Source organism: Rhipicephalus sanguineus, unplaced genomic scaffold (genome assembly GCF_013339695.2).
Source record: "Rhipicephalus sanguineus isolate Rsan-2018 unplaced genomic scaffold, BIME_Rsan_1.4 Seq3962, whole genome shotgun sequence".
Classification (NCBI taxonomy): Eukaryota; Metazoa; Arthropoda; class Arachnida; order Ixodida; family Ixodidae; genus Rhipicephalus; species Rhipicephalus sanguineus.
Window position 1 is genome coordinate 1 of NW_023615165.1, and position 26,209 is coordinate 26,209.

General features: G+C 45.8%; 2 long non-coding RNA genes across 2 annotated transcripts; one reads left to right on the plus strand and one right to left on the minus strand.

Annotated features, from left to right (window-relative positions):
• Positions 1 to 7,896: 7,896 nt before the first annotated feature.
• On the plus strand, positions 7,897 to 18,609 carry LOC119377198 (uncharacterized). Its single transcript, XR_005180773.2, has 3 exons — positions 7,897 to 8,114; positions 14,239 to 14,369; positions 18,350 to 18,609. It is a non-coding gene; the product is annotated as an uncharacterized LOC119377198 (long non-coding RNA).
• LOC119377199 (uncharacterized) lies at positions 18,515 to 25,989 on the minus strand. The gene is made up of 4 exons (XR_005180775.2): positions 25,747 to 25,989; positions 23,799 to 23,954; positions 22,715 to 22,799; positions 18,515 to 18,576 (listed from the first exon to the last, which is right to left on the minus strand). It is a non-coding gene; the product is annotated as an uncharacterized LOC119377199 (long non-coding RNA).
• Between the last annotated feature and the right edge of the window lie 220 nt (positions 25,990 to 26,209).

Sequence of the window (26,209 nt, forward strand, 5' to 3'; positions counted from 1 at the left end):
AAAAGGCTTTTACAGGCTCTAAAATTGCCAAAGCTCCGAACGAGTGTGACTATTGGTGTTGAATCCTCCGTCTGAGGCAAGCTTGGAGATTGGGCTAATTGCTAATCCATCTTCAACAAAAAGGGTAGGAGTGTCAACAGACAAAGAAGGGAACAAAGACAACCGTTCCCCTTCTTTGTCTATTGTACACTGCTGCACTTTTTGTTGACGATGAACTTCGTTTGAGGTTTCTAGTCTCACTGATATAAGTCGTATCAACGTTCATGGCGTGGATTTTGTAGATTACCCCTGGTAACTTTTATTGCTCCAAGAGGTCTTTAACATGTGTGAGCTGTCAGTTACCTAGTTTTTTGGCATCTGGGAATTCTCACACAATTAGTGTAAAAAATCTTGCAAGTGACTCGCTTATTCCCTGCACCATGGGATGCCCACATACTTTTGCTGTTCCCGTTTGTCCTCCCAAAGAATCAAAGTGCTCCTTAGACAAATAGTTTCCAGGAGGTTACCCAAAAATGCCGTGAACTGTGACACATCCTACATTAGTGGAACGAAAAGTTCAAACAAACAAAAACAACCCATAAAAAAGTGCCTTGAGAAAGCAAGACGTGCTCAACCCTGGTGGATAATTATTCATTACTAACCAAGCGATTAATTTGGACACCACTGCTCTAATCGCAATGAAGAAAATCTTTATACATCTGATCTCAAAGTGGTATGTGTGCAACTTACTTTAGCTGTACATGCGTTGACCTACCCAGGATATACACCAGCACCCACTGGCACCTAGGCCTAAATAATCACCCTCTTCGCATTCTTTATTGTGAACAAGGGCCCATAGTGGTTCTGAAACGTTAATTTTAATTGTTGCCTTTTAAAGGTACCTCACATACATGAACCCATTTTCGTCGACAGGTTTTCATTCGTCCCTGAAACAGATCGAGATAGCAGTGACTTGTGGGCTTTCATTTATTCAAGGGTAACAAAAGTTACCTACAACGTCATAGTGAGTTGGTTGTCACTGAGAAGATGCGGACACTGGCGGTTTTCTGAATTTGGTATCGCCACATACTGATGTTTCAGTCAAACATTTCTTTTCCCATGCCTTGAAAACACTGTCCTTACTCTATTAGTGGCCTTCGGTGAGAAAGGCTAGGATGCTTGTGTCACTACCACTGCCATTGTTGATGAACCATTCCACGGACAATGGAATGGTTTATCAAAATTGTCTCTAACATACGAGCCAGCTCATGTGACGGCACATGCAAGCCATGTATTCTCAAATGCCTCTACTAAAAATGGCACCACGTTGCCTCACTCCGCTAAATCTAAATACTGAAAAGCATCCTCACTGTCCATGTATGTCACCGTCTTAAAGAAAGGGCATTAAATTTCAAGGCCTTGTTTTCCACTGTGTATAATGGCCACATGCCAAGATCACTAAAAGGTGTGCACGTAAAAGGTGTGCACGTGCTTAACGTGCATTGTCACCTTCATTTCGGTATTTTCCCTGTATCTCAACATCGTGTGAACGCCTTGTCAATAACAACAGTCAGGTATTTCAGATGAACGCATATACACGGGAGAAAATTGCTAGGAGCACTTACAACTAAGTTTTAAAATTCGTTAGAATGCGGTGCGGACGGTACGCATCTACATACCGCTTTGATCGGGTCTGTTGGCAGTGCAGGTTTACCGTGCAGCAATACGGATATGCCATACCGTCGTGGTCGGCATGTCAGTATTATAACCCGCAAGACCTCTACCGCATCACTTTACCGCAAGCAATGAGCAACTAGCGCGGCTAAAAAGTTCTTAAAAAAAGCTGCGTGCCGACCACGACGGTACGGCATTTCCCTCAGCGGCGCGCACCAGTATGTCAGCGTAAACTTACCTCGGCGTTCAAGATTCGAACACACGGCAGGCGTTTCAGCGTAGCCGTCAGCAAGCGCGTTTTCTTGATCTGGCGCTCCGCATCGGCGTCTTCAGAGCCTGGAGCAACGTGGCAGCACTTTGAAGACGTATACACCACGGGGGCCACATCGTGCTGCAGTTGCAGAACTAACTTCTAAAAAGGTAAAGAAATACAACCTTCAGTGACTGATGCCAAGCATCTCACAATTTCAGAATACGTACCCCTATATTGTCGCATATATCTTGAGGGTCCGCGTTGGCACCGCAAACGTCGTTACCACCAACGTACAAAACAACAGTCTACGCGCTGAAAGTGCATCGCAGAGACGGCCTCAGCCATTCGCACAGCGTCAAAACCACCAAAACTAAATGTGCAGGTCTCGACGGATGTTTTCAAGTGAAGGCGACTCCTGCACATGAATTTAACCTGGCTGTCACCTATCAACACACCGCGTAAAGAAGGCATAACTCAAACAAAGCCGGCGACTGCGGTGAGGGGGTGAGGGTACCGAGTAGAACCAGAACCAGTAGAACATAGGCAAGTAAAGGCTGGGGACAAGGCCGAGGAATCGTCGGATCTTTCCCTAGCTACAACAGTACCTGTCTAGGGGCAGGGAGTACCTCCCTATGGTAACGTCAGATCCGGTTTCGCGCCAAACCGGGAGAGCCCCGACTCCGGGGATGCGCTTTCCCCATGATTCCCATGCTGGCTGAAGCGCAATGCATTGCAGCTCCCATAGACACTAGCGCCAGAGTTCCCTCTAGTAAATATTGTAGGAAACTCTATGGGTTACCGTACCAACCGTACCCCGTAAACCGCCTACCCCGTAAACCGCCTAAAAAGTATTTCTAGCCCAGCGATTCAGCGATTCTGCCGCCACCTACTTATACACTTCAAGCCAAGTCAAGCCGGTTTTAAGCGGCTATATGGGTGCGCCGAACCACGGCCGGGCTAGACCGCACGCGCGCGCTCGCTTCTTACGGCCTTCGCATCGGGTGTAGTACATACCTCTCGCCGCTGCTTTGAGGGGGGCGCTGCGACCCTGACCCTCCTCCGCCGCTCCGTGCAGCGCGCGCAACGCCGGCACATGAGTTCGGGCGCGCTTCTTCACTCACCGCGCGTTGAAAAACAAGTTGCCTAATCGTTGAAGACGCACAAATGGTTTATTCTGACTTCTTATATGCGCAATGTGCATCGAGCTTAAGCTTATCGAAAAACGTATAAATGCAAGAGCCGGGAGTACAGCGCTCCGCCATCAAACGTGTAGACATTCTGAGGTCTGGAAATAAATATTTATTGCTCGTAAGCACTCGCAAATAGTTGAACGCTTTCAAGTGAAAACTTTGCCGGACTTCACAAATGTCTCGTTCACAACCTAAAATGCTTCCTAGTCCGCTTGTGTGCGTAGGTGGAAGGCTTGTCGTTCGCGTCAGTCAGTTGGTTTGTGTGATTGACGAGGAGAATTCTTAGGAATTTTTCGGCTGTGAGATCTGCGGATCGTCGGGATTGGCTGTAGTCAACGCCTTCAGGGCAACTTAAGATGGGAGCGCGTTGCAAGTAGGGTTGGACTGCTGTTTCCAAAACTCCTAGCACATTCCTGCGTGGCAGGTGTTCAGAGGCCTTATCGAAAAAGACCACTATCTTGTCCAAAAGAGCTAGAAACTCAGGCCTCGGGTTGTGTAGTTCGTTCCTGTCTTGTGCTCGCAGTAGCTTGTACAGCTGATGCTGCCTGTTGTTGGTCGTCAGTAGCGCAGTGCAAGAGTCAAATCCGAGGTCTGTAATAATAATAAGCGACGAGGAGAGTCTGAAAAGTGCGAGCGATTTGAGCGGTTGTGTGTTTTAGCGGTGCGATTAGAGCGGTTGTGCGTTGTTAGCAGTGCGATTTGAGGGAATATGCGTATGCGACTTTGTGTTATGAGTTTTGCGTTGTAACCAAGTTGTTGATAATTAAATGTAAACTTCGTTTTCCCTTTTAACTGTGTGTCGTGCGTTGCATTTTCTATTGTGTCTTATTTTACTGCCCAGCCATCCTGACGCTAACAAAAGGAACACAGAAGAGCTCGGAGTCCCTGGAATTAATGTTTCCAGGGGGTGTTAACAGCAGGTACCACTCTCGGGGCGTGCCGTCCGAAGGGGTTATTCAGCAGCAAGAGTCCTCTCTTGTTTTTTTTTACTTTCTTTCTCCCTATACGCAGTTATTGTCAAGCATTAGATATACAACTCACGTACGTGTTTCAAAGAGCTGTCAAGCTGCAGACCGCAGCATTTAGCCCTGAAAACCACTCCAAATGTATTTGGAAAAATAAAGAAATAGAAAATAGCTAGCAAAGGGAAGGCGAGTTCTCTTAATTGCGGCCTCATTGTCCAACGAGACGAAGGGCCAAAGGTATTTGGTGCTCTCTGCTTGCAGAACAGGTGCAGCGTTGTTTATCTCTCTCTCTGATCCAATAAAGTTGTACTCTGTCTCTGATCGTTGCCAGTGCTTCATGATCCCTGCATTATGCCTCATGATGGTTAGCGCAAAAGCAACACGGACGAAGAGAAGAAAAAACGACGACACAATTGAGCGCTATCTAACAACTGAATGTTTATTGGAAAAATCACAAATATATATGTCTAAGAAAGAGAACTGCGTGAGCTGCCCTTCTATCGCTTTGATTGATGAGGAAGTGTCTTTCCTGGAAAGGGCGTAGTTTTGTTAGCATACACGTTTTTATCTGTCAATTATCTTTAGCGCATGTGCGGGTTGGTTGTTTTTTCTCTTTCTTATACATATATATTTGTGATTTTTCCAATAAACATTCAGTTGTTAGATAGCGCTTGTGTCGTTGTTTTTCTTCTTTTCGGCCGTGTTGCGTTTGAGCTAACCATCGTGGGCAATTTCCAACTCGCCCAATTCGCTCCCCTCCTGCATTATGCCTCGTTAGCCGATTCTTCCGCAGTTTTACTGAGTTTAAGCTTGTATTATCCACGAGCACATGCATACCGACATTATGCGGAGAGCCGTCTGATAACATTAGTTTTTTTTTTTAAGGAGACGATCCTCCCTCTACCCCTGACTTCTTGAATAATCCCCCTATCCTTTCTCCGTCGAGAACCCCCCTTCCGCGGTTTCAAATCGAGCAACACTCTTGTGCCGTGTGCGCGGCGCAGCAGATGCACGGTCAGGGTCGCAGCGCCCCTACCGCCGACGGGCGGCGAAACATACTGAGAAACTCTCCCATTGCTTTCGCGACGGGTGAGAAGGCCGTAAGGAAAGGAGCGCGCGTGCGGTCTAGCCCGGCCGTGGCCGAACCATAGAGTTTCCTACAATACTTACTAGAGGGAACTCTGGCGCTAGTGTCTATGGGAGCTGCAATGCATCGCGCTTCAGCCAGCATGGGAATCATGGGTAGTACACGGATTTGTCTAAACTTCGTTCTTTTGGCTCCGTTTGGCTCCGCGTCGCCTGCATCCGCTTTGTCGCAAAACGAAGTTCAGAAAAAATCAGCAGTTTCACTTCACCACTTTAACTTCTTTAGGCTCACCGATTCAAATCTGGTCACGAAGTTCACAACGATCCATTCTTTTATCCGAAAGAACACCAAAACATAGCAATAAACAAAGCCACAAGTGCGTTCGAAGCCCACAAGCACGAAGACTAGGCAAATCCGTGTACTACCCATCATTCCCATGGTGGCTGAACGATCGCAGCGCCAGAGTTCCCTCTAGGTCATTTTAGGAAACTCTATGCGCCGAACTATAGTGTACTAGAATATAGCCGAACGCTTTACCAGCTTTACCCCACTTTCGTCTCGTACAACCCGGGCGCAGCAACGCCGGCCCACGAAACGCAGATCCTCCACGTAGCTAACGGGAACCAGCGCTGGAGTTTCCGCGGCCGCCCTGGCGGTCAAAGCGCGCATACTCCAGCCGCTCCCGCGGACGAGAGTGGCGACTGGTTGAGGCGATGCGGGCGCGTATCGCCGAAACAAAACAAGAAGATGCTGGCGGTACTGTTGCGCATTCAACTGCCACAATACGTAGAAATGAGGGAGGACGTATCCTTCTATGTTTTTCCTTCTAAAACATATGAATATGAACGGATGCGGCGTTGCATCCCGGCAGTCAGGCGAGCACAGTATGTTCTGCTCTTGCTCTACTGTCTAGTGGCGTCGGGCTGGTTTCTAAACCGAATTGCGCGTGTCTGCTAGATTTATTCGATAGTGAGGGCCACCAGTGGAAACCGGGGCCAACGAGAGGAATTTAATCGGTGTTTTGTCGTAGAAAAACGTACATATTATGCAGGATGCAGCATATGTAACAATTTTTTCATCTGACCACCACCAAGTTCATTTCTGATGCCACCGCGTGCAATGAATGATACGATAGGCAGGTAGTCTGCATCATTTGCAAACAGTTACGCAGAAGGAAAGCTGTCTGTCTACGAGATGTGTACGGAGGCACGTTCGCCGAAGCCGCTGCAAAGTTAAAAGAAATACGCCCGCGATGGATGCCTCCGTTGAACTTTACTTGTGCTACAGACAGAGTTGTCAAGAACAAATCAGCGGACTACTCAAAGCTTAGCTTACTGGAGTCAGCCGATGCGGTAAAGCTTCTTTGTGTATTGGCCGCCGTGGCGAAGTACCATCGCAATTATGCCTCGCTAGAAAAGGGTCAAATATCTTGGATTTTTACTCGCCGTTTAATTCGCCTAACGTACTGTGTTAGTTTTTTCGCTTGCCTGTGCCTGCTTAGAATAAACGTGTTTGATCAACATCGACACTTGCTAGCGTTTTACGTGCCAAACAAGGTATGATTATGAGGCACGCCAAAGTGTGGGAATCAGGATTAATTTTGACAGCCTGGGGTTCTTTATTGTGCACATAAATCTCAGTACGCGGGTGTTCTTTGTATTTCAACCCCATCGAAATGCGGCCACCGTGGCCGGGAATCTGCATTAGTGGGCAGCTGGTATCAGTAGTGGGCAGCTGGTACTGCAGTAGTGGGCAGCTGGTATCGACGCAGCACGTACTTATCAATGGAGGCTTGTGAGCCTGCACTAGCTTGACACAAATCCCAGGACGCAACCAGAAAATGGTGACGACGGAGTCGCCACCAAGGCACAGCACTGTCTCTTTGACGCCGTATGCACAGACGTAGTCTGCTTTGTAGGACTTCTCTCCGTTTTCCACTGCTTTCCTGAGTAAGTAGCCTTCAGACAAAGTTATTTTTTTCTAAACCATACAGCAGTATTACTGGCGCAATGGCTGCTCGAGCTGTTCGCGCCAAAATGAAGCACGGGAACGGCACACACGCGTGCGCTCACCGCGGTACAGTGCGGCCGGTCGTCTGAGCGCGAGCGGCACGGCCTCCGAGATTAGCCGGCGGCGCGGAGGCCATGCGAGCAGCTGAGTTATGTCGCGACTCCCCGCCAGGCGCCCTTTTTCGGCGCGCCACCTATCCAGCGCTGGTCTCCCTGGACAGACTCAGAGACAGGAGGCGATAATAAGCGTTTCTTCATTACCAGCGAGATGGCGCTAGGAGCCCGACGGGCGTAGGGTGCCTTGATGCGCGTTTTGTTGCGCGTTTTGCCCAGGGTGAGGACATCTGCGGCGTCTACTGCGGCGCGGCTGCCATATTTTAGCCCACGGCTTCTTACCGGCGTCTCACCCCTCTACGGCAGCTGCGCTGAGAGGCACGAGACGCGGGGCAAAAAATGGCGTCGTGGCGGCATAAGCCCCTTCAAAGAATGGCAACACCCTAAGGGGGGCGCACACATCGAGGCACACTAGACGGGCGCATTTAAAAGTCGTCAGCGAGCTCGCTCGCTTCTTTTTATATTTGCGCATGGGAGAAGCTTGCCCTTCCGCGCGAGCGTCTAAAAAGCGTACAGAATCCTTTTGTGTTTGTCAGCTAGGTACCTAGGGAGAGAATCTCAGGGATTTTCGATGGTGGCGCCGTCACTTCTCAGCGGAGCTTTTTGGAAAGCCGCTTCCCCCGACCGGTGTGGGCTGTGTTCCACGTGTGCACGGTATCGCGCGTTCGTCTCTCGTCTCTGTACCGACGACAATGACCGCGTGTCGTGCAGCTTTCGTTTCGACAGCGTAGTCCGTGAACCGGTGTCCCGTAGCGACTTTGTCGTGACCGCCTTTGCTTGATTGACGGACGTCGAGGGCGAAGCAGAGCGAAGATGCTGCAATGCGCTGCTTTGCCACAACAAGTAAGTAGCGATCTCTGTTCGAGTTTTGCTCCGCTAGTCTCTGTCGCGAGTAATAGCCACAAGTGCCGGCGTACCGGTTACATATCAAAGTGTGATAGTATAGCTATGCTGCCGTTCTTACGTTGTGGGTTCGGGGCGTGATAAACATTTCGAACTGCGGCACAAGAGGCTCATCCGCGATCGCTGCGCGAGCAGAAAATAATTTGCTGCGAAAGAACCGATCGTGTGTTTCATGCACTACAGTCGCTACAGTTGGACATGGTTAATTTGCACCAACTCGTCCAATGTTCGGCTTTGCGTAAGTGATAACTGCTACTGATATCTCATCAACTAGTAGTAAGGGCATTCACTTGTCGTTAATCCTAGGCAAGTTCTTAGATTCTTTGTACTGCGGTAATGAATAATCCTGTTTGGCGACTGGGACGTTTGAAAACCTGGTACTTATAAACAAGAAACAGCTAAAGAAGCGACTTAGCATTTTATTCTAATGGTGCGCTGGGCGATGTTTCGTTAACTTCGCGATTACTTGTAGGGTGATTCCACGTAAGATCGAACAAACGATGGCTGGTCGACCTCTCAAATTTATATCAAAATTTTATATATTATTGCCTGATGAGTGGAAAGAAGAGATCCGCAATTTGTTTTGCCGGCAAAAATTTTTTCGAACCACAGGAAATCAATAATGACGAAGAGGTGGAGTGGAGCGCTCATCCGCTCTGCTGTTTTGGCCAACTTTCGTTATGAATTGCACAAAATATATTAAAGTTAGGTAGCTGAAATTTATTTACCTAAATATATGCATGTTTTTGCTCCTGCTCAAGTATTTTTAGTTTTTATGTGTAGTGTAGATGTTTTTATAAAAAACCTCAAAAATGGCCCAATCGGCAAAATTTTCTTTACTTTGAAGGTCTTTATCTCAAAAATGCCTTGTAGCAGAGGTACGAAAATTCCGCATTACGTTCTTCGCATGCGTATCTACCAAACTGCCAAATCTTGCATTTATATAACTTTTCAGTAAAGAGATATGATCGGGCTAAGTTCAAGAAAACACCGAACAATGAAAACTTCTGACGACAATTAAAAAAAAAAACCCATTTTTTAAATTTCTTAAACTTTGTCCACTTAATCTCCTCCACATCAGCTTTCACAATCATTAAAAACATGTTGCATAATGTCGTTGCACTAATAGTTACGGACCCTCCAATGAGACCCTTAGGCAAGGATGGGCAATTCCGACTTCTTGCCCAGCAAGTGTATAAAATGCGGGCAGGATTGAATTTCTTTTTATTAAAAGGTCAGCAGGTACCTAAAAAGGTGTCGCCGGCACTGAAGACGTTAATTTTGAAATTATTTCGTCACTGCAGCGGCCACGAGCGCGGAGCTACCGGGTAGGCGCGCGCGCACCCGAGATGCTCGTTGTAAGAGACGGCGCAGTGAGAGCTCGTTTTCGCGTCCTCAGACCGATTGAGTTCGAAACAGCAACACCTCTCGGGTGACTTGAACGCACGTGCACCGGTAGTCGCAGTGATCTGGTTAATTGCGTCGATTTATTTTTCAGGTGGCATAAGAATGTCATCGTTAAACTTTGCGTTCCGTGAAGATCTTCCGTGAAGTGGTAGCAAAAGCACGCGTAGCACAAGTAGTCCGTCTCACTGACAGTCACTGATCTTTCAGGCGTTAAACGTTCCTTCAAAGCATTTATGTCTAGATCGGTAACTCTGCGAAATTTTGGCTTCGTTGCAATAATTAAAGGAGTACTGACACGATTTTGAGACATCGCAAAAGGGACATTTTTTGCTTCGTTGGTATGCAGTGTCCACGCTGTCCACACACTGGAGTCGGAGAACACGTATAAAATATTTTAATTTGACTTTGAAGTATTCGTCGCTGAGCATTTGCAAGCCAGCCACACTGCAAGGACATTATCCCGACGAGTCAAGACAGTTCCTCCGAGTTCGCGAGTTCTGCGTCCTGCATGCAGCCTAAATCGTAGAAATCACTGTCAGGGTCACTGGACGACAATTCACTCATCGTTGTCTATTGCACCACGAGCAGATGACGGATTTCCCGCTAGTACGTCGCGAATTTCTGTATCTCCGTGACGTCACACTGCTATGAAAAGACACTGAGAAGCCACCCCCTCGATATCGACACCGAAAGTGTCTTTTTAAGGTGGCGCTAATTAAAATATATAGGATGCATTCCCAGGCACCACAATAGTCGTTTTACGTTTCTCGACACCAGTATTTTTATTTAGAGCAACAATCCGAAATTTTTTTTAAATTCGTGTCAGTACTCCTTTAAGCTTCTTGTGCTTCGAAAGGTAGTCTCCACAATAGACTCATTCAGAGCTATACTTTCTCGTCATGAGACGCACAGGAGGAGTAGAGTAAGAGCAAAGCACAAGAACTATCCGCGCCGAATGAAGTGTGAACAGCGCACCGAACGCGCGGCCAGTTCACGCCGTCTGCTGCCGACATCTAATATAGACAAGCGCATCCGGTTACCGATAGTTTTGCTTTTCTTGCCTTTGACAATCCATATTTTGCTTTGCCACTGGAGCGCCACGTTCATGCTTTCCACTGATCGCAACTGGCGCAGCGCAGTTTCTGTGGCAGCAGCGTGCGTGAAGCGAGCGCTCATAGCTCCCTTATAGAGTTTTCATCTTGCTTCCATCTCCGCCGTGTTATCAGCGCCTAGCTGAGATGCGAACAGAGGGCGGATAGAATAGCGAAGCTCCAGTGCACGTGCGTTCAAGTCACCCGAGATGTGTTGCTGTTTCGAACTCAATCGGTATGAGGACGCGAGAACGAGCTCTCACTGCGCCGTCTCTTACAACGAGCATCTCGGGTGCGCGCGCGCCTACTCGGTAGCTCCGCGCTCGTGGCCGCTGCAGTGACCAAATAATTTTCAAAATTAACGTCTTCAGTGCCGGCGACACCTCTTTAGGTACCTGCCGACCTTTTAATAAAAAGAAATTCAATCCTGCCTGCATTTTATACACTTGCTGGGCAAGAAGTCGGAATTTGCCCATCCTTGCCTAAGGGTCTCATTGGAGGGTCCGTAACTATTAGTGCAACGACATTATGCAACATGTTTTTAATGATTGTGAAAGCTGATGTGGAGGAGAATAAGTGGACAAAGTTTAAGAAATTTAAAAAATGGGGTTTTTTTTTAATTTTCGTCAGAAGTTTTCATTGTTCGGTGTTTTCTTGAACTTAGCCCGATCATATCTCTTTACTGAAAAGCTATATAAATACAAGATTTGGCAGTTTGGTAGATAAGCATGCGATGAACGTAATGCGGAATTTTCGTACCTCTCCTACAAGGCATTTTTGAGATAAAGACCTTCAAAGTAAAGAAAATTTTGCCGATTGGGCCATTTTTGAGGTTTTTTATAAAAACATCTACACTACACATAAAAACTAAAAATACCTGAGCAGAAGCAAAAACATGCATATATTTAGGTAAATAAATTTCAGCTACCTAACTTTAATATATTTTGTGCAATTCATAACGAAAGTTGGCCAAAACAGCAGAGCGGATGAGCGCTCCACTCCACCTCTTCGTCATTATTGATTTCCTGTGGTTCGAAAAAAATTTTGCCGGCAAAACAAATTGCGGATCTCTTCTTTCCACTCATCAGGCAATAATATATAAAATTTTGAAATAAATTTGAGAGGTCGACCAGCCATCGTTTGTTCGATCTTACGTGGAATCACCCTGTACTAGTTTTTTGTACCGAAACATGTCTTACAGTCTGAATCACACTTGTCTGGAGTGCCCAAGCGGTTCACTCGGCCGCCGTCTTTTGCAAAGGTACGCAGAGAGTGACGCCATACAAATACCACGGTCATACGGCAAGATGCAAACATTCGAATGTAACAGAGAGTTGGTAAAACACTAATGTTTTACTAGTACAAAAAAGGAAGACATGAAAGAAACTAAACTAGACATGTCAGCCTCATCATTGTACAAAATATTCACGAAGGTAATTTCGAATAGGATAAGAGCCAAGTACACTTGACTTTGAAGGGACCCTGAAACTGTTTTTGAAATTTTGTAAGAATTTAGGCTTCATCATCATCAAATCATTCGCACCATGAATTAAGTCACGCACTGCGTATCCAGGCAGCTGCAAGCAATTATAGTGACACACTCCTCAACCCTGCTTTGCCTCCTCAACTTGTCAAAACAGCCAACCGTCGCTGGCGACTGCAGCGCACTCGACAGGTCAAGCTCCATTGAGCGTGTGCCGTCAGGCAACAGAGACCAAGTGTGTGGAGTGGTTGAGATCTGCTCCAAAAGCATGCAGACAAACAAACAAAAAGTATATGAGAGCGATCGCTGATCAGCCTCAACTCGGGCAAAGTGGTTGTGTCTTCAGGGATGAAGCTAGAGCCGCAGACACGTGGATCCTGCAGGCATTGGGTGGATAACAAACAAAATATCTTGCTGGGCTAGTTGGTTCATAATCTTCAAAATTGGATAGCGCGAAATCGGACAGATGCACAGGACCTGTTCGATTTCGTGCTATCCAATTTTAAAGGTTGAGTGGATAGCGAGAGCCCGATGCTCACTGCAGTGATTAGCTGAAGCAACTCTGCTCACCAGATGCCTTACAAGCTTTACAGGTCACCACTTGCTATATTTGTGGCACACAACTCAGCTAGGGCATCAATGGTGTCAGAGAAAAAAAATTTTGTGATAAACGCTGTCACGCAGCCCATGTCAACACAGAATGCTCGCTGCCAACCGAAAGTTCCGTGACTATACTGTTGCAAGTTACAGCTGTTGTAATGCTTATGTTACAGTTGTTCCAGGACCAGCAGCAGTAACACGTTGCATTATAGACTGCTGCATGTAATCTCCATAAGCAGTATTTTCATTCCGTATGTTTAGGTGGCAAACTTCTTTTAGCAACTTCACCATTGTGTTCCTAGCAGAGATATTCCACGATATCAGCTGACAGTCACACAACAAATATGAAGCTGTACGCTGACATAATCACCTTACACGTATACCACAGTGACTTGGAAATGTTTGCCTTTGTAAACTTTTCCAAATCTTTTTTTTTTTAGATACAAGCAGTTTATTACCAGCATGAGAATAAGTAAAGTGTTAATAGTGACTCCATTCCGTTCAGGTGGTTGAGTTTCTTGAGCAGGTGACTTGACGAGGCTGCTTTTGCCGAATTTTGTTTACTAAAGGACAGCTGCCGGCAGGGCACCTGTTTCATAGTCCCCCTCAGGAATGAAAAAATCCTCACCATTATTTGAATGTTTGTTTATTTCTTGCAATGTTTAAAATACCACTGGCGTAAGCAGCCAGTGTGCCCTGCAAACGTGTCATTGACGTCGACTATACTCGTAGAACAGGTGAATTATCAGTGAGCCTGAGCAGCCACTAAATGCATGATACTGATTATGAGGTCACAAGTTGTCACTAATTTGGGCATTTGTGCTTACTTTGAAACCATATTAAAATGTGTTTAAGACTACGTTCACCAGTAATACATGGTTTGAGGTGCCTATATGTGCGGGAGAATGTAACACAAAAGATTTTGGCTTTGAAGTTGCGTTGTCAGGGGACCTTTAAGTGGCACAATCAATCAATGCACAGGCCTTGTTGAGAAAACAAATGTATTTGCTTGCTTCAGCATTCTGCACATTACAAAAGTGGGTGGCTGTAAACATCTGCAGCCCCACCGCTGTGGGGCATCCGTTGTTCTCCAATAAACCCTATTACACTACTACGTATGGCCATTGTCACTGAAAGCCACGTGCATAAAAATGAATGTTAAAGATTTGCTAAAAACTGCGCATAACAAGCTGCTGCCCAACATCAACATGCACTTTGTGCCCAAGCATGCTGCTATTGTCAAATTTGACGCAAAACATGATTTTAATTCATGACCTTGAGAAATAGTTGGAATGCTTATTCTGATTATGGACTGAAATGTTGCTAATCTTGGAAGTTATTTGTTCTTGGACACATTGCACACTTGGTTCAGTGAATATGCTTGGTCAATATGTTTTAGAGTCTGGGCATGCACTCTGAATAATGTCTTTCAATAGAGAAACCAAAGCAAATTTTCACATTGTGCTTTTTATTGGCATTTCAGGAGCAACACAGTAGGATGACTAAAGGACGTAACACTTCTGGACGGGAATTATATGTTGAAGAATTGTTTTGAAATGTACAATAACGAAGATATTGGCATTCTCCTTGCACCATCATCTGCGAGCTGCAAAGGTGAACACACTCTCATGTTAACAGGGCCACGTGCATGCACTGGTACAAGGTTGTTCAGATGTGCTAGACAGAACAAAACACAATCTTAAGTCTTCATGCACCAACCACAGAAAATGAGGGCCGAACATCAGCTCCACAAGTGAAAGCAGGTTTCTAGCAGCCTCATATCAACAGTCACTCTGTTTAACTCGATCATAATTGCTCATTCCTCTGCTGTATAGACCGTTTTCATAGCGCCCTTCACGCGAACAACTCCAAGCCACCATGTTTAGGGCGCCACAGCAGATGACACTGCGACTAGGTTGACTACCTACTGCGATTGCCGGTGCGCGGCGTTTCGTTAACATGGCAGTCAGCCCGCATGTTGTGAATTGTGCTGGAAATGTGTTGCTAAAGATGGTTGGAAGGTGCTGTTTTCCGTTGTGTCACCAACTAGGCTACCGCGACGAGAACGGAAAGGTATGTGCAACAGAGCGATGTAAGCAAACACACGTGTCACATATCTATGCACAGTGCATGTGTCAATGTCATTATAGTCGTGGAAATGCTAGGCCGTGCAGGCATGCTGTGGATTTTTATGTAAAATGCTCGTCCCTGCGATGGATGGCGCATAAAGCGCGTTGCAGTGGCTTCCGTACTTGACGTTGGCGACCTAGAATTCCGACATTGCCAGCTTTGCAGGAAAATGGGAAGTATGTTGCTGGCAGCGCGGTTCAGGGCCACGAAGCGTGCGGAATGAAACTCGTAGTCTTGTTGATGTAGCCGGTGGAGTCGGGACATGATAGCGCGGGCAGCAATGACGCCAAGCCACCGACATAATAAGTACATACAGTGTATTTTGCCAAATGGAAGGCCGCTGCTGGCAGCCAAGTTGTTGTGGTACCTCAGCGGACCTGACTACACTCAATTTCACACATCAAGCGCACCGCTGTTGAAGCTGTGCAAGTTGTTCGGTCAGCAAAATGTATAAATCCGCGTGTCCGCTTTCTTTAGTTTTCGCGGTTGTGAATGCTCGTGTGAGCCGAGCACGAGCGTGTGTGTGAGGCATCGCGACCGGCTACAAATGAAATACTGAAACAACGAAACGTCAGGTGATGTGAAACAGCACATTAAAAGCCGCATAACGGAGTTTGTTTATTTCTAATTAGGGCACAAATCATGTATTACTCAGCCTGAAAAAAATATCACAGTCTGGCGGTAAAGACATTGAACTATTTGTTAGCGCAAACACATTTTTGTTTTTTGAAGTATCGCTAGCCTCTACAGCGTTGCACTTGTTGTATGCGGGACAGAGTACGCGAAAGTGCTCGGCACTGGCCGCTTGAGACTTCCAGTCTCGCGCGTCCACCTCGTTTTGCAGGCCGGTCACCGTTGTGTTCTTCATAGGCGATGCTGCTACAGTTACATGGACGTAACTTTCCGTCAGCAGCTTTCAGCTCTGACGAGCGATATTCCTCGTTACCGAGTTGGAGGGGTTATGCGTCCGCCTCGGCGCAGCAGCCGCGTCAAATCGTTCGTCCACCCGGTCGACGGGTCACTCATTACAACGTCGAAGTCAGTTGCACGACCTTTTCAACGCAAGGCACGAGCGGATTCATTCGCAGAGATTTCGGAGGCGTTCTCACTCGGACTCAGACTCACTAAAATTTTCCTCAGCTGCACTGACTCGGACATAATCTTGCCAAAATATGAGGGTGTTCTGTCAAATAAGGTTCCCAAGGTGCTGCAGTCACAAACACACTGCTGCGCTGGATTCAGCGTCTCTGTCACGCAGCGTGGTTTCCCTCTCGTAGTCTCCGCTTCCGGCGAGCTGTCTGCGACACTCAGGCTTGGCAGCCATTAGAAATGGAGCTCCCACTCGCTTCTTCTGTCAGGTGCGAATTACGCTCTGCGATTCGTTTTTTGTGTGCAAAAAACACTGCGCCGGTGGACATTCATTCCCAATTGTCTACGGAAAAGTGTATGAGCATTCAACATGTGTGCAAATGGTGCGGAAAATTCAAAGACGGACGTGCAGACGTCCATGACGAACAGCGTTCTGGACGCCCATCGGTTTCGGACGAAACAATTGCGAAAGTGGAGAAACAATGCTGAAAGATCGAAGGGTGACGGTTCGGGAGCTCTGCGAGACGATCCCCGATGTCAGCAAGACCTGCATTGACAAAATTTTGACAGACCATTTAGGGTATGCAGAGGTTTCTGCAAGGTAGGTCCAGGGAATGCTTACAGAAAACCATAAATGGAGACGTGTTGAAGCAGCCTGCGAATTTCTTCAGGCCTACGAAACCGATGGCGAGAAATTCTTGGACTTCATTGTCACTGGGGTCGTGTAGTGGACCTGGGTCCACTACACGACACCAGTGGAAACATCCAGAGTCGCCGAAGCCGCGAGAGTTCAAACAGACTGTCGCCGGCAAAGTGATGGCGAGTGTTTTTTGGGACAGGAGGGATTATTGTTGTGCGAATTCATGCCCGCTGGTACAACAATCAATGCGAACCGCTACTGTGAGACGCTGGAGAACCTTCGCCGCGCGATTCAAAACAAGAGGAGAGGCGTACTCACGAAGGGAGTGCGTTTCCATCAGGACAACGCTCGTCCGCACATTGCCTGTGTAACGATTGATCTCATCAACAAATGTGGATGGGATACTGTCACTCACCCGCCCTACAGCCCAGACTTAGCCCCAAGTGACTACCATCTCTTCCCAGAATTGAAGAAATACCTGGATGTGATTCATTTCAGAACCGAAGAGGAGCTAAAGAAGAGGTTTTAAGCTATCTACGTGGCATGGCAGTAGAGTTCTACGATGTAGGCATAAATAAGATGGTACACCACATGCAAAAATGCATTGATCTCCACGGTGATTATGTTGAAAAATAGGGGAAAGTCTAAGCTTTCCAAACATGTATTATTTAATGCCAATAAGCATGTTTTTTATTGTGAAAAATTACTGCGAACCTTACTTTACGGACAGCCCTTGTATTACGCAGCCAGACTCTCCAAGTGAGTCGACTCATGAGTGAGTTTGCCAACCTATGGCAGTGTGAGATCATGTACCATTTTTAAGTTTCACAATCCAACCTTCACTCAGCTTTTTACCCGGTGGACACGTGTGAAAGCTGGCACTGGGCTCCGGTGCGTGTATCCTGCACTGTGGCACCGAGTACTGGCCTATCATATAAGAACCCTTCAAAGACAGGGATTACATATTGCTTCTTAACACCTATAGGGCACAGAAAAGACAGGAACACAGAAGTACGACGCAGACACAGCGCTATGTCTGCTAGCGCTGTGTCCGCGCCATAACTCTGTGTTCCTGTCCTTTCTGTGCGCTATACTGTGTTAAGATGGAATACCAACATGCCCAAGCTCACATTTTCATATTTCTGTGCTTTCAAGTGTTGTCAAGTGCTCATCCGAAACGGGAGAACTCCTCATTTAATAAATATACAGCACAGGTGGTATTCTAAAATTTTGTTTTCAGCACATGTAGGTGCTCCCTAAGCAGACAACGCTGCTGCTGATCCTGCCTATCTGTCACGCTGACGGTGGCGCCAGCTTTTCAAGTGGTGGGCTTCGTGCCCAATAGTATGGGAAAGGGAAGGGAAACAGAAGTGAGTGTGAGGAGGAGGGGAGATGGGGAAGCATAGCATATTCTTATATAGTACATTATAGCAAGGGGTGGAAAGGGAAAAGAGGGTGAGGAGGAGGGGAACACCACTAGCTTTGTTTCCTCAGTCTTTGTGCCATAGTGCGTAGCTGCCCCCAGTTTTTTTTTTTTTCTCATCACTAACTGCCACATTCAAGAACCAACTTTATACTTAGCTTTTGACTTAAGAGTGTAACCGGCCCTTAACACCTTTTAAGAATGAGCCTTGCACTTAAGTGCAGCATTTGTTGGCACGCACTTCAGCACCGTAATTGTAAGGTGGCACCGTCCTTTTAGATATTTATCACTCTATAACTTTTTTTTTTACAGGCTCTCCACCTAAAGTATGACAAGGAAGCAGTAGACTCATCATTCACGATGCTTATTTTATGTGCTTCCAAGGGATGCGGCCAAAGGATGACCTGCGGAATATTTGTGCGCTCGATCGGCGCCGCAATCTCCCGAGCAAAGTTCACCTTTGCTGAAGATCCAAGCGTAAGAAACTGAAGCAGCAGACGGCTTCAAGCCATGATCTGTGCGAATCACCTTTATGGGAGCTGCAAAAAAGAATAAAAAGTGTATCCCCAGTGTTTATGTACTTTTATTATACTGTAACAGTATATTTCTGAACAAACCATCTGAAACATGGTGGATCGGTAGCACTGCAGAAAGCCGATGAATGCTTGTGAAAACATGGAAATACACAAAGCAGCATACGATCTTACCACTCGTGTGGCCGCTGCATCTTTCCTTTGCCCCAAGGAAGCACGCAGTACAGTGAAGCGGACTTACGAGCTGACGTCCAAGGACGCGGCAGATGCTCAACATAAATTTTCTCACTTAAAACAAAAATCACTATAATTAAACTTTCCAATCAAGTGCAAGCACCCAATTTTAATTTGACTGCATCACCAAAGTGCATGTGCCTGAACACGAGTCATTTATTTATTTAACTTACTCTCAATGCCAGTGTTACAGAGGAGAGTTGTTAATACATGTACATTACACAATGTTATGCATGGCAGCTTGAAAAGATTAATGGTCTCGGTTATTGGCGACAAAGGCGAGGAGGTGGTTCTATTCAGATGCTGTCTTTGGCAGAATTGAATTGAGAAAAAAAAAAAGGTTTGTCTGGCAATTTGGCACTTGGACTTTGATGTGGTATATTCGCATTTGTGTGTATATGGGTGGTGCGACACCCCCACTTATACATTTTTCTATGTTTTCACTCCTTATTCTTTGAAACTTCTCGGTGATTGATCTCCATACTTTTTTTGACACACTTACTGGCAACTATCTGGCATATGGTGTTATTGTATTGTGTTGATATACTTTGTAGAATTTTTTTTAAATTGTCAGAATGGACGCAGACTCGCCGTTTTGCTTCACCACAAAACATATCGCGAGAGAGAATAGCGGACGACAATGAGAGGCAACAAGAAAGCACCATTCCTTTTCTAGCAACCACTATGACAACGTTCACATCCCTCCTAAGGACAGAGAAAAAAATTTTCTTGCAATGATTCTGTCATGAAAGAGGTCGAATATTGCACTAAAAAGCTTGCCCACAATTTCTTAGAACAAAATCTTGAGAAGTATGAGTGCAATGTCGGGGACGTTTGGCATGGAATGACCCCATCAAAGAGACGCGCCACGGTGGTGTGGTTATGGTGCTCGACTGCTTACCCAAAGGGCGCGGGATCGAATCCCGGCCACGGCGGCCGCATTTAATTTATAAAGGATGAGCGATGGAACTTAATGATACCCTGAACGATAGACGATTCTGTACAAATGCTGTGTTGCCAGTTCCATGTGACAGCAGGTTGTCTAAATCGTCTTTATACTTTAAATATTGCAATCTATGCACACTGCTCTGAAGCCCATATTTCTGCCCACCTTTTCTTGGGGAGCAATTTCACTCGTACAAACAATCTCATTTGTTTCCACGTGGTGTCAGTTTGTGACCACGCGGAAGAAAGAATGCGTTATAGTTTTAAAAATCCGGACAGAAAATTGCGCTAGATCGTCGGAATCGATCGAGAACTGAGGACATGTGTAGAACGAGAACAGAAAACATGCGTCGTCTAGTTCTCTAAAGTCCGTGTATGCGCAGCTCACGTTCTTCCCCATTAAAGACGCAGGCTTTGGTCGCTATAGTTAACGCGATAATAAAGCAGAAAAGCGTTATTCCCAAATGCAAGGACAGCGGTAGCCGTAGAAGCACTACATATTCGCGTTAACACGCGGGCCGCGCAAGCTTGTGCAGGATGCAGTGGCGTTTTGCTTACCTGCTGACGACCAGTAGGCAAAGTGTCGCGTATCAAATATTGATGCTTGATGTTCCGGATGGTACTAGATATGATCACCACGTATAAATCCGTATAGATTTCACAATGTCACGGAGAACAGCGCAGAAGTTTGGAAGTTGAAAGCACGCGTTGGAGCCAGAAAGGTAAACAGGAAGTTGCCATGACACTTGCTGCAGGAAACAGGTGGCGCTTTGCGCAGTCAGAAACCGAAACCGAAATCGCCTTCAATCGAGCCGTCATTTGCGGGCGCCAATGCATAAAATAGAAAACTTTTTCTTCATGGGAAAAATTTATTACTGTGTAACATACCTCTGGGCTATTTGGCTGAGCTAAAGGTGTGGAACAAAGATCAGTCTCGAGCTTTTCCACTCTCGCTGAGGCTTCGTAACATTTTGATCTGCAGAAACCAGCCGCAGATTTAAAAAATAATAATAAAATCGATTAGTGACGTCATGCTGACTGACCGGTAGTGGGGTTCGGCGCGAAGTTCAAAAGTTTGATTTTGAACTTTTTCTTTTTCATTAATCAACTTGCGACTGCGAAAACAAAGATAAAAGGTCCCACTATTAAGATCCCACTTGTGAAAGGTCCCACTTGTGAAAGATTATGACAATTAAAACATTACAAGCTACTATGCTTCAGAAATAGCCCTAGCTTTCTGTGCCAAGTCTCACAATCACAAAGATTGGCTCTCAATGTATTATGGAGAAAAACACAATGAAGAAAAAAGGATGAGCCGCTGTCCCCACGGTGAAGCCCTCCATCGACATCTTCCTTTATTAGAACACACTGAATAGATCCTAATGATGACAGCACCACTCCTAGTCTTCTACACAGTTGTCAACACAAGATGTTGCTGTTGAGTGAGCACTTACTTGGTACGTTAAATGACATTTGAAGTCGGGATCATGGCGAAATCCAGTCTGGCTAGGAGGGTACATTTGAAATAAAAAAGAGACGCAGACCAGTCCAAACAAAATGTTTATGACGTTTCATCTTCTAAATAAAACAAACCACTTATGATGTATTCATCGTGAACAAGGCTTCCATTCTGGAAGTCCAAACGTCATAAACATTCTGTTTAGATTGGTTGGTGCCCCTTTTTGTTTCATAGTTAAATAAAATTTTAAGCTAATAATTGCAGAGTGTGAAGAGTGAAATTATTTCATTTGAGACAGTCAAGATTTCAGTCTTACTCAAGAGGAAGGAATGGAATGCACACACACACTGGGTGTCTGTGCTTGTTCTGCATACTTTTAGTTCCCTTTAAAGGGCCCCTGACACCAAAATCAAAACCTCGAGATGTTTGTGTTGTTTGATTGTCCTGCACACGTGGGCACTTCTGGCCGATTATTAGTGGCAAACGTTACCGTCAAGATATTTTAATTTGGTTTTAAAGTAAGTGAGAGTGCTCATCCGAGTTGGCAACACTTCGCGACATATCCACTAATATGACGTAGATGAAGGCCCCATGTGACGTTCCACAAGAAAAGCCAGTACTGTTGACGTCGCAAAAGATGGGCAGGTCAAACACAATACCACAACTGGCACCCGACCAAGGCTATTGTTTCTCGTCCCTCTCCCTCAGTTGTCGGGCTGCTCACAGGTTGGTTTTGGCTGCTTAAGCCAGGAATGCTTTAAATTTTCCTGAGGGGACACGCACTTAACCGGCTTAACTCATACCGAAGCACCCACATCGTTTCATACTTTATCGCGCACGGGGCCCCCGATTTGAAAACTGCGCTATCAATGTCACCAAACCTTTAGCACACAATGTCTTAGGTGCTTCCCCGCTGTGGGGCAGTAGTTTCTTATGACTTGAGGCGGGTGTTTCAAAATGAAGCTAAAAGTGGCCAGAATTACCGACACTAGCATTAATTATACGATATGTCAGAGCGCTTATGCCTCACTCAATTTCAGCATCGCCAGACACAAGGCTACAAGTTACAGTAAAAAAAAGTCACAAACTAAAATTTCACCTGTCAGGGGTCCTTTAACCTTTCACATCCTTTTATGCTGTTTCAACACCGGTGCATTTCTCGTTCACACGCAGGGAGTGAGCATGCATACTTTGGTCATTGAAGCATAAATCAAAGAAAAGTAATACATAATAGAAAGAGAAGAGAGCTGGGCTGCTGGGAGAGAAGCATGAAGTCTACCTCCAAGCAACAACAAAGATTCATCTGTGTGTGTATGGCAGCTCGCATGAGATGACAAAAAGTACATGGTTTAAAAACTTTACTTTGAACTTTATGGCTAGTTTTTTGGCGGAGCCAGCATTCCAAGAGCTATGCTCATTGAGATGAGGAAGAGCAGCCTATGGCCAAGTGATGTCGGGCCACTTCTTGTGTCTTTTGAAATAGCTAAAATAACCAGCAAAGCATACTTAAACGCAGCTCGTCAGCCCCTGCGTTCTCCATGGGGTCGGATCCCCTCCACAGGGGTTATGACTGTACTTGCAGCACGGGCACCTGCACAAATAAAGGTTGTATATTGCACACTATAGTACAGCTGAAAACCCTATTGCATTCATTCTCATAAATGTGAATCACAAAAACTGTTCATTAGTTTAAAGGGACACTAAAGAGAAACAATGAATCGGTTTAGATCGATAAATTGTGCTCTGAGAACTCTAATGTCATTAATTTCGCCATCATAGGTTTATTAATAGAGGAGAAAATCAAGTTCAAAGTTTCGTTTTTTAAATTTCGTGCCAAAATCTCCCCACGTGACGTAACGGATTTTAAAGTGTATTTATGGTATTTTGGTACCATTGGCTCAACAAAATTACCACAGACTTGGTATGTTCAGTCTATGGCACCCTCAGAGGACAATGTACTTCATTTTTACCGATTAAGATTTACGTAGTCCCTAGTAGGCGCCGTCACGGCAAATGGTGCGGAAACTTCAAGGTGGCGTCACCACCCACATTTTGTTTTTGCGTGTTTTCTCACAGCAAGCGTGGTGTTTTTGGTATTGCGAAAGAGTAGTTTACTAATATGAGAAAAATCGTTTTGCTCTTTAGTGTCCCTATAACTCTAGGCTGAGAAGGTAACAGGGTTTGTACAGGTTTCGATAGCCCAATTCCAAGGGACTTTAAAATCACTACTGAAGGTTTCTCAAGGATGTAAAGCAGCATCCCAAGTAGAAGCTTTTTGCAATAACAATGTTTCCAAATGAATATCGTTAGCTTTACAGATTAAGAATACAAAATTGTGTATGGCTCACACACAGCACTTTATTAAAGCTTTGGCTGCATAAGGACAGTGGACATTGTTTGAGCTAGAAGATATATAGTTTCACTTTGTGTGCTACTTGCTTGACAGAGTTAAGATATAGAGGAGAAAAAAAAATTCTTCGAGCGTGCACTCTAACGCTTTAGCCCTAGAGCATTAGTTTGATGAGGCTGGCGCTCCACTGTGCCCATGCATGGAGCAATGGACTCAGCAGTCAGTAGCGTTCTTACGTACCGGATGGTGCTAGAGGCGGCGGTGGCTGGTTTTGTGGCACTAATAGTTTCCTTGCAACTTTCTGGCTTGGCCTGCTCGCACAATCACTTCGTTCGTTCTCCACGTATATGTTCGCCCGTCATTGCTTCACGTAATGGTCTTTCTGGCTTGCATCACCTGGACATAGGCGACAAGGGAGCCTCATGTCAGAGCCACCCTCACGTACTTTTCACCTGTGCAGCAATTAGATTAATCACGAGAGCAATGGCCTGGTAGCTTTTGGTTATTGTTATATGTTACAATTTTAGATTTCAAAGAGCCAAAAAATCCGCTTCTCGATTTTACAAACTTCCTGATTTAATGAAATAATTCAAGTGTCCTCATGACTTCGTTAGATCGAGTTTTAACTGAATACCGTAAAATCCGGAGCAAGCACCACTCCCATAAAAACATAATCGGACAAGATTTGAAGGGGGGCCTTTGCTCGGTCACGGATCAAAATTCAATATGGAGGTAGAAGAGCCGCACGTGCTTCCAATGAAATGCGTTTTTGAATGAGCATGCATTCGCTGTCGTTATTAGCCCTTCTCAAGCGAATAAAAACACTGAATGAAGCAGTGAGGCAGGGGGGATCACTGGCTCGGTCCCATTTGCAGATATTTCAAATATCCGAAAAAAAGGAGGGGGCGCTTGCTCGGGATTTTACGGTAGGTAGGCAGAAGAAATTTTTCAACATCAAGTATGGATGGTGAAGGTAAAACTTAATTACATTCTCAATAGGCCTTGGTTGTGCTTTGAGCCAAGTGTCGATAACACCATGTGTAGGCTAGTACCTTCGGACTATTATGAAAGGATGGTGCATTATGGACAGTACCGCTACTGCACCAGAGTGGCAGCTGCACCCTTGCATGTTGCTGTAATCCTATATTCGGGGGACACAGAAAGCATGTTTGCCATGTTGTTGTAGCATATAGCAGACAGCAGAGCAGTCTAGCCTACGACATGTTCATTCAATAAGCAAGTTTGACTGGTGTGAGTGACAAGCAATGTTACACAAGGGTCTTCCAGGAAGCGTAAGGCTGCTAGACTGTGCACCCATTGGCCTTTTGCAAAGTTGGTTGCTTGAGCTAACCTCATTCTTGCTGTTCATGCCTTAAATAAAGATGCATATATCCTGCTGTATATAGTCATACCTTTTTCATTTACATTGGTTTTTTATTGCAACTACTTTAAATGTATCACTCTCACAATCCTTATAAGCATTACATGGCGCATAATCTTACTGAAGGCCAGCTAAGCAGGCACATGAGATACGGTGTACAAAAAAAGAGTGAACGCTTCTCGTCTTTCATTTTATATTTTCCGTCAGTACGCTTACAATTCAGCTTACAATTCGTAGAAGGCTCTTTACAAATCAACACTAAATGCGAGCGCACTAAACACGTTAAGTGCTGTCTGGTGAACTGTGGCACTTGTATCAAACTAGCGAACGAAGAGCGCCTGCTTCCTCTTGCAAGCAGTTGCAATCCCTTGGAAACATGGAGCGCGATGACACTTCATAATGCAAGCAAATCCGACATTCAAACCTGAACACTTGTGGCAATCAGGCTTCTTTTATGCGCGAAGAAACTGTTCCTATTAGCTGATGAGATAATAATAGTAGCAGTTATCAATTACGCAAAGCCGAACATTGGGCGAGTTGGTGCAAGTTAACCATGTCGAACTGTAGCGGCTGTAGTGCATGAAAACACACGATCGGTTCCTTCGCAGAAAACTTTTTTCTGCTCGCGCAGCGATCGCGGATGAGCCTCTTGTGCCGCAGTTCGAAATGTTTATCACGCTCCGTATCCACAACGTAAGAACGGCAGCATAGCTATATGATCACGCTCTCTGATATGTAAATGTAACAGGTACGCCGACATTTCAGACTAGCGGAGCACAACTCGAAATAACAGAGATCGCTACTTACTTGTCGTGGCAAGGCAGCGCATTGCAGCACCTTCGCTCTGTTTCGCCCTCGACGTCCGTCAATCAAGCAAAGGCAGTACTAGACGTTCTCTGAGGCAGTCACGACGAAGTCGCTACGGGACACCGGTTCACGGACTACGTTGTCCAGTGGTTGTCAAGACGAAAGCTGCATGTGCTGCATGACTCGCGGTCTGCTCGCGGTCATCGTCGTTGGCGCAGAGACAAGTGACGTACGCGCTCAGCCGACACCGGTCACACCGGTCGGCGAAGCGGCGTTCCAGAAAGCTCCGCCAAGATGTGACGGCGCCACCATCGAAAATCTCTAGAGATTCTCTCCCTAGGTACCTAGCCGTCGAACACAAAAGGATTTTGTACGTTTTCTAGACGCTCGCCCCTTCCGCTGTCTGCTCGCGCGGTTTTCTCGTGGCGAGGGGTAGAGGAATGTTTCACGCTTTCACCGTGAT